At 43.1% G+C, this 13,931-nt stretch overlaps 1 long non-coding RNA gene across 1 annotated transcript in view; it reads left to right on the forward strand.

The window, feature by feature from the left end:
* Window positions 1-13,931, forward strand: part of LOC144798450 (uncharacterized) — a 1,486,395-nt gene that overhangs the window by 692,156 nt on the left and 780,308 nt on the right. The window contains exon 10 of the long non-coding RNA XR_013603538.1: window positions 2,817-2,907. This is a non-coding gene — a long non-coding RNA (uncharacterized LOC144798450). The remainder of the gene's footprint in view (window positions 1-2,816; window positions 2,908-13,931) is intronic.

The following is a 13,931-nucleotide window of genomic DNA, read 5'->3' on the forward strand; positions in this document are numbered from 1 at the left end:
AGGTCTCACAAAGATGTATATTATTTACTCCTCGTTAACTGATTGTTTCCAGATGAGTGCATGATACAATATCCAGTTCTGCCTCATAAAGGGGGGCAATCCTGTGTGGTAATGAGCATTCTGACTTTTTGTTCACGTTTTATTTTTGTTAAAATACATAGTTGGAGAATAGCAAAGGCCAGTGAGGATAATGCATAGAGTGCTATGTGCAAGGTGTATATGCAAATCTACATACGGTGCTATATGCATACATCGACACATTGAGCACAAAACAAACTCAAGCAAACTCAAGCATGTGGAAACTATGGCTTGGGGATTAAACTCCTTGTTGTTGCAGTGTGAGCCGATCAGACAGTGTGCATTAAAATAGCTGGAATTAAGTAAAAAAAAAAAAGACTTTTTTGCGATCGGTCCGTGATTTTTATAGTTTACATAAGGTGAACTCGGTACTAGGGCATTGGGGTGATTTACATGGGCAACAGTTACACTGCACAAGATCAAATGTATTTATACTTTAATCTTTGGTGAGATTAAGTGATTTGCCCAGAATGACAGGATGTTGAGCTGATGCTGGGACTAGAACCTGGTCTCCGGCAGCTTAGGACACTACGCCACATCCTCTCTAGTTTAATAAAAGCCTAACAAAGGTTATCTCACTGCGAGGCCCATGTAAATACACCCATACCCTCCAGGAAGGCCTATCATAGTTCACTCCTTCCCCAGCCCTCCATTTCCTCAGGCTGATGACCTTGCAGGGGAGGGGGTCAAGAAAAAAGACACAGCTACTGCTGCTACCGTGGAGGCTAAGGTGTCAATTGCTCATAGCCAAAAACCTGCTCCCTCAGTGACCGCCCCCGGCATACTCCTACCTGCCCCCACCCACCATTGCCTGGCAGGGGAGCGGTCTGGGGCAAGACACTTCTTTGCGGCCCCAATGGGGGGCTGAGGGGAGAATGACACAACACTTAGAGCAACACCTGGCCACAATTAAGGCAGATTGCCACACTTAACGCCTTCGCCCCGCACACCATAGCCAGAAGTGTGATGGCCTGGGAGGCAGGAATGAAGCTAAGGCCCTTTAACAACCGGCCCACATGTCACACCTTTCAGCACTGCTTGACTTCGCAACCCGACCCTGTCCCCAATTACAGGTCAAAGCTGCAAATGTAGACGGGCCTCGTACTACATGTGGGCTGCACAGCCCTGGGGAAAAGGGCCCCCCTTCCTGGGGGTTAACAGCCATTAACCAGTGCTGCGAGGCACAGGGGAGGGGGGGCCTCTTCTCCTATTCTTACACATGCTTGCGAAGCCCAGAGGAGAGGCAGCCCTTCCCTGGGCCACGCAGTGCTCACCACAGGCGCGAGGCTGGTGGGGAAACACTTTTGCAAGGTCCCCTGTTGATGGGCTGAGCTCGGGGCCCTGGGCAGCCGCCCATGCTGCCCATGCTGCCCATGCCTAGCGCCGGCCCTGGGCCAAGAGGCTGGAGGCACTTACCTCGGCTGCTGAAGCACCGAAGAAAGAGGAGGTGGCAACATCAAGGGACTATCTAAGGGTCCTGGGCTGTTGACTGGACGCAGATTTACTGTTTCTGTTGACTTTTTCCCAGGGTGTTATGGGAAATGAAGTCTTTACTTGGCTGTTGTAAAAAAAAAAAGGAAATTGAAGAAAGTACAGCATAATCCTTTCCTCTGGTCCTGACATAGAATTTTCTATTCCTCATTTCTTTTTTCTGTCCTCTTTTTAGTTTCTAAATTCTCTTTCTCCTCCTTCTAAGCTCTCATCATTATCCAATGATTATTACAAATGCTATCGGTTTTACCGTCGCGCAAGTGCAAATAATTGTTCCATAATATTAAAAGCCTGAAACAAACTGTAATAAATAACTACTTTTCTTACTGAAAATGCAATTTAGATGTTTATTACAAAAAGAAGTAACAATGAAGAAGAAATTAAGGGGGAAAATCAAGAGAAAACATTTACTTTATGATATATTTGGATATCAGTGGGATAATACTCACCTCAGTGTCTTTAATAAAATTAGAACTTTCCTACATTACACTTGGAAAAACTGCAGGCTTCTATTATGCTTTTTAAAAGCGAACTAACAACGGACACTGAAACATGAGAAAATTGATTTGCAGTAGAACATTTTAAAAGTTGATGTTGAAGACCACTGAGCTGCAGCAGAATGTCTGCTAACCAGGCTCTGGCACACTAGACCTTCTAAGCCATAGTTCTCTGGAAAAATGGGCACCAAATAAACTAATGTTAATGTTAGATAGAGCCGTGATAGAGTTAATTCACCTGGCTAATCCAGCAGATGGCACACGAAAAAGGGATTTTATACAGGAGATACGAAGCTGAGCAGAAGACACTTTGATAGAGAAAGTTTTAGAGTCCTTTTGAACGTTTCACAATGCATAGATTTGGATGGTCTAGAATCAGGATTGCCTAGTGATTAAGTTTTTGTTGTGGTGGTTGGGAAAATAACCCCTAAGGCATTCCAAGCCATAAGATGTATGTTGACAAAGAGCTTAAGTTTGTTATAGTGAATAAAAACATATTTGGAAAAAACAGAAAAGACTGTGATATTGACTTGAAAAGTTCTGAAGAAGAGGAAGAAAGTTTGGGAGAAGCTTTGGAATGTGTATTGGAATATGTAACAGATCTAGGAACCAGATTTGGGAAGGTGAAAAGGTGGTTACTATGACTAAAGGGGTCCGTTATCACCTGATTTTCGAATGGCAGTGTGAAATCATGAGGAACGGAGGAAAAGCATAACAAACTCAATCAATTCTTCTTTTTTCGTTTTTTAGATAAAATCATAAAGGAACTCCCTGTTTCCATGGCTGAAGAAACCCATCTATTGGTATTGTTAGTGAGTCCAGTCTCCAGCTGCAGAATTGAGTAAGTTGAGAATTCAGTCTGAAGGTAAACCGGTCTACAAAGAATGGGTCCCATTCTTTTTGAATTTGTTGAAATACCAGAATGTGGTTGCCAATCACTGAAATCGCTGCGGTGGAGAAAGTACCAATCTGCTACACAATCTGCTACACAGTTTAGATGGCGTGGGAGATATTCCGCCATCTCAAAAATGTGATTTTGAAGACAAATCTTATAAAATTGTTTTGTTGTATTTGCATAAATCTTTGAATGAGTGCCCCCCTCAGATATGTGTTGTGTTTTGGTACAATAATGTGTCCATCCTAAGAAGAAGTGTATAATGAACATGGCCTTTTGTGAAAGCCTGGATTGCAGAGGAGCCTACAAGAAGTTTGAAATAATTGAAAGTACACTGACAGCTTCTTGATTTACAGAATAGGAAGGAAGATAGAGAGAGAAGTTTTTTTAGGCGTTAGTGAATGATAAAGCTAAAATTAGAAGTTTTTTGACAAAATCAAAAGAAAAATGTATTTGCCAATTTACAAGAACAAAATTGCCTTTCAGTATATAACTTAAACTATTGAAGTCTTTGTAATTGTCCAGATATTTGAGCAGGCACATGACTATTGAAACACTGAGATTTGAACCCTTAACCTTCAGAGTTAGAGTCTAAAACCTTAACCACTAGACTACAAGTGACTATCTACTTGAATGTGTCTAAACATAACTAAAACATTCAACTCAAACATTTTGATATTAAAAATAATTAAATCATCTTTCATTTTGAGTGTTAACATTTGAAAATCTTGTGTCTTGAGAAACCAGAACTCGAGCTCTTAACCTGCAGAGTGAGACTCTAAGCCCTTAAACACTAGGCCACAAGTGACCCTCTTTTTGCTGTGATATTCAATCCAACCATTTTGATATTAAAAATAATTAAATCATTTTGCAATATGAACGCTGAGCATTTAAAAAAATCCTTTTATATGAAAAGACACATGACCATTGAGAAACCAGGACTCGAACCCTTAACTGCAGAGCGAGAGTCTTCGAACATAACCACTAGGCCAATAGTGACTCTTTACTGTACTTAACTCTGTCAAAACATAATTATGGCATTCAACCCAAACATTATGATATTAAAAAGAAATGATCTTTCGCTATGAATGCTGTCTCTCTCTCCTCCTGTAAATCGAGAACTAGGACCCCATTCTAATAAAAAATGGGTCTGATTCAAACAGAAGATCTGTAGTGCAAATGAAAATTCATCTTCTGCTCCAGACATGGAGGTGGTCTAGCCATCAGCTTGCCTCCCTTTTGTTTCCAACTCTTAGGGAATCAAATCCAAATAGCTTAAGCCTCTTCCTAGATGTTGATTTTTCAACCTTTGAAAAGCTTGACAGTGTAAATGGCCTGGAAACACCACATGTATAAATGATATCAAGAGACCCACTGTATGGCTTTAATGGCGAAGAGATATGTGAGAGCAAGATGATTTCTTTCTTTCATAGAGGATGTGGAGTTCACTAGAAATTATATGGATTGAGCCAGACAGAGAGAGAAGAGATTTGGGTAATTAATAACAAAACCGAAAATTTCCAAGAAAAATCTATATGTTTGTAACTGGGACATGAGAGTAAAAGGAGGTCATCCGGGCACATTATCATTTTAATGCTTAGGTAACTTAGATGTCATTGGTTATAAAAGATTAGTGAAACAGCAGCAACCCAACAAAAGACCGAAAGGAGGTGTGGTGAACTGACACAAGTTGTCCTCTCGCTATACCAAGAAGCTTTTAATGAAGCTCAAAGACTGGAATCGACAGGTGTCTTTTTGAACCATCCAAATGGAAGATAGAAGACAATCCCTGAGCAGAAGGATCTCCATCTTGAAGTGCCTGTAAAGTACAAACTGATTCAAATGTTGAAGATTTATTCTTGTTTTTCTTATTTACAAGAAAGAGATTGCTTTGAAAACCTGTTGGTTTGAAAGTGGTTAATTTTATTGCACCTTTTGACAGTAACTCTTGGATTTCTTGTGTTATCAAGTAAGAATCTGAGAGAGATGCCTGAAGCGTGGAACAAAAAGTCTGAACTAGGTCATTGAAAAATTCCATGATACCTTTCCACTGTCTGTAAAAGCCAAGGATCTGTTGTGCTTTGATCCAGAGCGTTCAAGCACAAAGCTATTCTTTACGTGTAGAACATCAATCTAGTGTAGCAAAATCAAACTGGCCTCTGATATTTGGAAACTGGGTTGTGCTATTGTACTCACCAGCAGCACAGACCCCTTTTGTGGCAGTCCTAGGAGAAAAAAAACATTGTACAAAGACCTTCTATACCGATAGTTTGGCTTTATGGATGGATCTGAAGGTTTTTCCATACATGTAGCTTGATTTAAGCAACTTAAATCAAACAAAAGATTCTATGCCGCAGGACTGTCTTCTGAGGGCGCTAACTCTGTAAGTTTAGGATCCAATTTTATGAGTAAGCCCTTGCGCCATACAAAGAAGTAGCTGAATTGGAATTCCTAATAAATTAAATAACATTGTATCCAATTTGCTCATTCTGAGGGATGACTCATGAGTGATACTTCCCTGGCTTGATAACCATCTCGTAAATGTTTGCAATTAGACCCATCGTGAACAGTAATTTATCCGATAATGGAAAATGGAGATCGGAGAACCCTAAAATACCTCTTTTTTGACAAGCTCAGAGGAGGCAAAACGTGGCGAACACACTAGAAAAGGAAACAAGGTGAGCTCCCTTTTATGCCTGCGGCTGCCCCGTGTGTCCCAACGTGTACTTGTAGTTAACTGTCCAAGAAACAGAAATAAATAAAAGTAGCACATGCTCAATATGCCCAAAAACAAAAATCATATGAAAACAAGTGGAAACAAGAGGAGCACATGCTCAATATGCCCCCCAAAAATAGAGATAATATAAAAAAAAGAGAGATAAAAGATGGTCACTTAACTGACTGCCAGCAGAAGTATGAAAGAGAAATAACTGGACTTTTGAGGATATATATTTATTTATTTATTTCCCACTGGAAAAAAACAAAGGTTACGGGGATGTTATAGTTAGGTTCAGATTTTCAAATACAAAAACCATAGAAATTCAGCAATTTTAGTTATCTCAAGAAAGTAAAACTCATTCCCTATGGTAACTATAACTCGTCCCTTGCCAGACACAGTTTTCTCATCAATAATTTCCCTGCAGATGTTGCAGTGATATCATAGATGTCCTGAGTGAAGGAGTTTGTGGGGTAATTAGCAGTGCATGGCGAGGGCGCGAGTCACTGTTACTTTTACATTTTAATTTCTCCCCTGGGAACTGTGTCCCAATGTACAAAATGGCAGCTGTAACTTTACTCTCAGGTCGCAGCCAGCCAATCACGGCATTGCTGTTGGGGCGTGGGTCAGCAAATCCGCCCGGATCCGCTTCTCTAGACATACATGAATATTTTTACTTTAATAACACAAACTACTGAACAGATATAAACCATATTACAAAAAAGCACTTTTTCTGGACCAAGACCAAGCTTTCTGCCAAATTTTGGCGTTATTCCGTTCAGCGGTTCGGGCTGTAGTAGAATCTAAAATCCTATGGGAAATTGCATGGGGGAAAATGTGTTTTGGGAAACCCCTCTTTTCTTGACTCCTGTTTGACGGATCACCCCCACACTTTCCAGATAGCAGATGAAGTGACTTGCAAACTAGTTTTGAACATTTCTTGCGGATTCATCAAACTGTGCCAAAGGTATACGCAAAACAGGAAATGCTTTTCTTATGGAAACTAGTTCCTAACTATAACTACCTACTGGTGACCGCTAGTAGGAAGGCTGGATATATATACACATACATACCTGTACCTTTTAGGGTTAGAGTTCTGCATACATTATGCAAAAAGGAAGCATCATCCTAGTTCCATACCGCTCTACAAATTATTCTGTTCTGCTGTTTTTGTGACATTGGGAAACACAAACCAAACCCTGCCAGTCTGATACCGGGATCTGCCACTCTTGATGGGTTTCTCCAACGGGCTGTTGGAGCCAAAAATAAGGAGCTTGAGGTACTGAATGTAGCAGGCCTCAAATAATCCTAAAAATGTTACTAGACCTGCTGGTCTAGTGACTTAAATTATCTACTCGACCTAATTATAATGCTCTTGACCCCCCCCAGCCGTCATGCACTACGGCGCTCGTGTGCTGATGACGGCTGGGGGCCGTCATGAACCCGCCCACTTGCGATTTTGCCGCACAGGCGCAGAATCGCGGCCGCATGCAAGGGGTTAATACACTGAGAAGTCATTTTCTTCTTTATCACCCATGAGAGCACCTTCAAACACGCAAATTGAGCATGTCTGCTGTACAGAAAACTTTTGCTTGTTTTTTTATACAAATGTAGTGACAAATACGATACACATGATGGCTGACTTGCCATAGTTCATTAACGGCATTGTCATCAGTGCAGGGGCAAGAATGTTTCTCAACTCCTGTTTAAAAACTGTCACTTTTAATAAATACATACGTAAAACATAAAGTCACAGCGCACTGTCATTTGCAATCAGCAGATTTTACATTGAAATGCTTACAGAATTTCCCCACTGACATGTGGTTTTAAAAATATACAGTGTACAATGTCTAGAAATTGAGATTCTGCAAATATTTGTCATTTGCACATCACCAAGTAAAGTGTTGTGATTTGTTTTGCTCCTATGTAAATCTTTGTGTGCATCACACTTCTGAATTACAAAAAAAGTTCTTCCATAATTTCTGATATATTTTGAAATAATTGTACTATTCATTGACAAGCTGTTTAAATGTTGTGTTAGAAAAAAACTGACATTTTACAGCCTTTTGTTTCATAATTATTGTCAGATAACTGACTTGACAAAAAGCACTATCTATAATAAGAGAAAGTAAAGTAAAAAACATTTTCCAGGAACAGATATGCAACAATTAGTAAAAAGACAAACTGACATTTGACTACTGTCCTTGAACAGACAGCAAATATGTCAAGACAAAAACAAGATTTAAAGGCGTCTTTATTGCTCATTCACTTTCTTAATGAACAGAACACCTGTTATTTCAGCTTAAGTTAACTAGCCAACATGGACGAGTAAATGCTAAAAATAGCTCGACTTGATAAAATCTCACTCGACATGGTGAGTGGATTTTTCGAGACCCGTAGACTATCCCTTTGCTCACTTCCACTGCCCATTTTATCGTTGGAGGGAGGAGTTGAGACTCCGCAGGCGAGTCAGCCATCCTTGATAGCCTCGTCCCACCCTCCATTGCCAGTTGCAGTCAACCTGTTGGCTACCCTCACGACACCACTCGGTTTATAGAGGGGTCTGATAGTTTGAAAACCAAAGCAGGAAAGAGGAAAATGATGGACCCTGTTATAGCTTCCAAGAAGCAACGTTCTGCTCCTTCACAATGCTCTCAAAATGTTGATCAACTGGTCTCCCCTCTGGAAAATCCCTCGGACCATTATAAGCTGCAATCTTTTTTGGATTGTTTCTAGCCTAGGTTAAAAGATCTTATGGGGGATGTTCTGACGGCTATTTGGCACATTTAGGGATGATTGAGGGCTAACTGATGTATTTGATAGAATCTGCTAAGCTTGATTGTCGCTTAAAACCTACAAAGGAGAATCATGAGTCTTTGGCTACTCAGACCCCAGTAAACTAGCTTAATGATGCAGCATGTGTACCTGGGTTGCTTCCCACTAATTCTGGTTAATCTCTACAAAGATCTGTTTTCTGTTCTGATGGGGCTATTAATAGGGGTTTACACATTTAAAAACCGCAGGCTGGTGGTTTACTCACTTCGTCAGGATGCCCCCAGGAAACTGCAGTCTTACCTTCCATCGGATTACTGAATGTTGGGAAACAAATAAACCTGATCATGGCTCAGTTTCACTGGGCCTAGCCGCTTCTGGTAACTTTCATCTCCTGCCAGAATGTATGTATAAAATATTTTATTACGCGCTCTGCTACTACAGAGTATCCTGGCGCGATATGTACTCCTTATACATTCATTATAATGGGAGTCCCTCCTTTAGTCGAAGGAGCTCGGGAGTCCTGTGATATACCTATTAATAAAGCTGGCCATTGGTGCAGGAGTTTGTAACCCTTTTATTACTGAGCAAATTATAATGGCCCGTAGAGTTAAATGGTTAGCCCCACCGCGAAAGCTGATGAAGTAGATGGCAGAGTCTTAACTTTTTTTTTTAACAACACATTTTATTTGGTTTTGTGTTGGAATGGCGGGCGACAGCACAACAATGACCTGTAGGAGAAAATGACATAATATCACGATAATTCCAAAGTGTTTACCAAAATTAAACACCTGCCGAACATGCAGGAGATGTAACTCCAACAGATTGCAGACATTGTCAGATCCTAACATTAGAGTACACAATACATTAGCGAAGAAGACTGTTATAAAACAGTGCGGGATAGTCCATCCAGCATACAATAAAGACAGGGCATCTATCAGGGGTCTGTAGCCGGCAGGGGGGAAGCAAGATCCCTCAGTACGACGCCCATCTGGTCCAGATTTTCCTATGCTTAGCTGGGCAGCCACGAGCTAGAAAAACTGCCATTTAGGCCCCCATACACCTGTCTAGTTCAGTCTTCCATTTACCCAGTGTTGGTGGAGACGTCCCGTTCCATAATTGCGCTATCTCTCTCTTAGCAATAGTGCGAGCCAAGAACAACAAGTGTTGCTTATATAGATTGCCCCCAATGTCGTCTGTGCTATGCAAGAGGAAGAGTCATGGGTCGAGCGGGAGTTCCCACACTAACACCTCCTGAAGGCAGGACCTTATTCTACACCAGAAGGGTTGCAAAGCTGTGCAACACCAAACTGTATGCAAAAATGACCCCTCCTCTCGGTTGCACCGCAGGCACGTGGGGGATAGGATCATACCCATCCGCAAGAGTCTAGTCCGTGTATAATAGGCCCGGTGCAAATACTTAAACTCGATCAGGCGGTTTCTTGTAGAGACCGCCGCCCCTGTGGGCTAGCGATGGCCTCAGCCCAGTCGTCATCCGTCAAGGCAGGGATGTAGGCTTGCCATGCCTGTCGTGTCTTGTCAAGCGTTGTCTGCGTGTGGGTCGTTAAGGTCTGGTATATTTGCCTAATCTTGTGGAGGCCTAAATCACCCATCAGTAGACGGCCCTTTAATGGATGGAATTCCGGAAGGGTCTCTGGTTTGCGGCTAAGTGGGGTAAGGGCATGGCAGAGTTGGAGGAATTTGTAGAATTGTGATTTATGCAACGTATACTCCGTTTGTAGTTGCTGATAGGATTTCAAGTAAGTGCCCCTTGTCACATCGCCAAGGGTCGATATCCCCACAAGGTCCCATCCCCGAAATCCCCTCAAGGCGGCCACTGGATGAAGGTATGTACCATGCCACAGTGGGGTTGCCCGGGTAAGTTTTCCCTTCTAACCCATCTGTCTGACTTTAGCCCGCCAAAGCAAAATTAAAACTTTACCTGCTGGCGGCATGAAATCTAGGCGTGTAGCACTGTACAGGAGATGTAGGAGGGGGGTCTGCTCCATTTCTGCGTGTTCAATCACATATGCTGGTTCCGTGGGGGAATTGTACTAATACTCGTTTACCACGGGCAGATGGGCTGCCACATAGTAGGAATATATGTCTGCCGCCGCGATGCCCCCGTAGTACGTGGACTGCACGCATGTGCGAAGAGCGACCCTCACCGCTCCACCATTCCAGAGAAATCTGTTTTGTATGACGTTGACCTGTGCAAACCAGGAGTGTGGGATATGATTGGGAAGGTTTTGGAGGCAATATATCTGGGGCAGCCACACCATCTTAAAGATGGCCGAGCGTCCGTATAGGGACAAAGGAAGGAAGGACCATATTGAAGTTTCACTCTTGAGGCTGGCAAGTAACGGAGTGATGTTGCGTGCCCAAGAGATTTTGGGGCATGGTGACACAAAGGTGCCAAGATATTTAAACTCGTCTGTGGGACGGGATAGCTGTTGTTGTTGTATGACTTTATTCGGTATACAAATATCATAAAAGTGTACACAGAGTCGATTTCATCATTTTAAAGCAATCCAATATTGCAAAAGAAAATATCTTTTTTTCATACAATACAAAAAAAACGAAATTTGACTTAATTAAAACAGATATATACAGTATATAAAAGAGTTTCTTAAAAACTGTACAGGAGTAAAAAACAATTCATACACAATTAAAACCACAGTGTTGCAGGGGGACCTCACTTGTGTTCCTAGGTCTGAACGGTGTTTACCCTCAGAAGCTTGGTTCTAGTTAGCCAGGCACATCCCAGGTATTTAGCTGTCCCGCAAATTGTACTAAGGGAGGATGTGTCCGTTTTTAGAATGCGCAGCGCCTCCCTGTGGTTCTTTGCTCCCAAATTGGTGCACACAGGTTTCAGCCATTATCTTCTCGCCTGTTTGTACGCCGGGCAGGCAAAAAGAAAGTGGGGAATAGATTCAGTAGGAGAAGCACAACCAGGGCACCTACTATCTTTCTCCTTGTTAAGATCCCACCCTACTGTGAAGTCATTCAATGGGAGTGTTCGAACCTCAACTTCAGATATAGTACCCTTTCTCGCGGAGATTTGATGAAATCGAGCAAGGGTTCCCGTTTAGAGGTGGGCTTATGATCTAGGAAGTGCTCCGTCAGAGTGCCCTGCTTAAGTTTTCGTGTGGTTTCTAAGGTAACCCACTCCCAGTAAGCCTTCTTGACTGCCTGTTTTGGCGGCGGGGTCTGGCTTTCCCATGCATCTGCCAGTCCGATGTCCCCGACAAGCTGTTTCAGTTTGGATATCCAAGTTATCTTGTGGCCCGTGTCTAGTCAGACTAGTTCGGTCAAGGCAGAAGCATAGTTACACAGTTCTGGGTTCCTTCTCAGGCGCACCCAGAACAGTAGGAGGCGTAACCATGCTATTTTATTAATTGCGTGTTTACCATAGTCATGGCGGACCGGGACTAGTGGGGTCGATGGAGGAAGCGAGACCAGATCTCTAAAAAACTTGTTCTCTGATCTCACTAGATCCATGATGTTCTCAAATCCCCACAATTCCGACCCGTAGAGGGACGAAGGCAAGGCTTTTCCCTCATAGACCTTAATGGCAGGAGCTACTGGTCTGCTATGAGATAGTCGCTGGTGCCTTGCGATTGCCCCCGACACTCGTTTGTGGGTAAGCAGCATTTTTGCCAGATGGGAGTTCCACTTCATCGAGTTGTTGACCCGTACACCCAAGTAGTCGAAAACTTCGACTAATTCTAATGGGGAGTCATTCAACTTGATGGAGTTCCTGAATTGTTTAGATGGTCCCAGAGCCATTAGCTTGGTTTTAGATGTATTTATGCACAAGCCCCTGGAGTCACAAAACTGGCTAAACTGATCTAATAGTTTTTTTTGTCCCATCGGGTTTTTAGAAATCAAGAGGGTATTGTCTGCAAAAAGCAGCGTGGGCGATTTTTCTCCTGCCAGGATTGGTGCGTCGGCTGGGTCCTCCCTCAAATGGTCTACCTCCCCATTGACAAAGAGGGAGAACAAAGTCGGGGCCAAAACACAACCCTGGCATACCCCTCTCTCTACCACTACTCTCTCTGTCAGGTGGCCCTGGCGACCCCACCTAACTCTGGCGTAATTCCCCTCGTGGAGGCGTTCGATAAAGTCCAGAATCAGGGGGGAAGGCCTAGGTTGGACAATACCTGCCAAAGCTTGGCACGAGGGACCAGGTCGAAGGCTGTTCTTAAATCAATGAATGCCAAATAGAGGCTGCCTTTCTCGATTATCACAGATTTCCAATAGATCGTAAAAAATCGGAAGACCTGGTCCATCGTGCCAACCCCCTGTCTAAACCCTGCATGGAAATGTGACAGGACATTGTCCTCGTCCATCCATGACCTTAGCCTCATAAGGAGGACCCTGCCGACCACTTTCTGAACTACATCGATTAAACTAATCGGTCTGTAGTTGGCAGGGTCCTCCCTATCCCCCTTCTTATAGATGGCCACTACCTCAGCGCCTTTCCAGGAATCTGGAACAGGATGTCCTCTCGCGATGAGATTCATTACCCAGAGGATGAAGAGGGCCCAAAGTTTTTGGTCATGTAGTAGTAAGTCACCTGGAAGGCCGTCTGGACCCGCCGCCTTACCTGGCGCAATACTTACAATGGCCCATGACACCTCTTTGAGACCAAATATTTCCCCTGAATGGGGGATCTCAGTGATAGGTAACCGAGTCCCCTGGTCAGAGGATGTTCTCCCATCGCCTACCGAATACAGGCCATGGAAGTGGTCAAAACATTGTCGACCTGAGATATGGTTAGGGAGCTGGTCTGCTCCCCTCCTTATACTTATATTAATAAGCTCCCAAAATGTGGTGGAATCCTTCAGCTGTGCAGCCGATTTGAGCTCCTGCCAGTGTGCTTCTTCCCACAGACGCTTCGCTTGATCTATTGTCCTGGTGTAAATCTTTCTCGCTAAGCTTATTTTAGTCTGGTCTTTAGCTCTAAGGGCTAATGATAGGTCCTTTCTCTTTTCCCTGCATAATGCAGAGTACCACAGGTTGGTTGCTTGTGGGATGTGGGTTTTCTGATCCCTATTATCTTTTATACGGAGAACTCCCCCAACCTTCCTATGGTCTACTGATATAGCCCAGAGAACTTGGAATTCTGTGTAACCTCGGGGGTGGTGTTAAATAATTCAGGTTCCATGGTCCTCTGCTCCACAAGATCCCTAATATTTGCCAGTATCTCTCCCTGTTTGGCAACCATATGCCACCAAAGGCGACGATTGCATTTAGATGGTAGTACCTCCCTTGTTGACAACATCGGAGTTCTATCCATCACAATAGATGTAATATCCTCCTCTCGTCTAAATTGCATAGACTGAGGATTGTGGTCGCTATCGAGGCTTGGAATAACCTCCATGTCAATGAGGTCGGCCCATAAACCCACGTCCAACAATATCTAATCGATGCGGGAGGGGGAACTAATCCTGTTGAATGTGTATGCTCCACAGGGGTC

The sequence above is a fragment of the Lissotriton helveticus genome, chromosome 12 (genome assembly GCF_964261635.1).
Source record: "Lissotriton helveticus chromosome 12, aLisHel1.1, whole genome shotgun sequence".
NCBI classification, from domain to species: domain Eukaryota; kingdom Metazoa; phylum Chordata; class Amphibia; order Caudata; family Salamandridae; genus Lissotriton; species Lissotriton helveticus.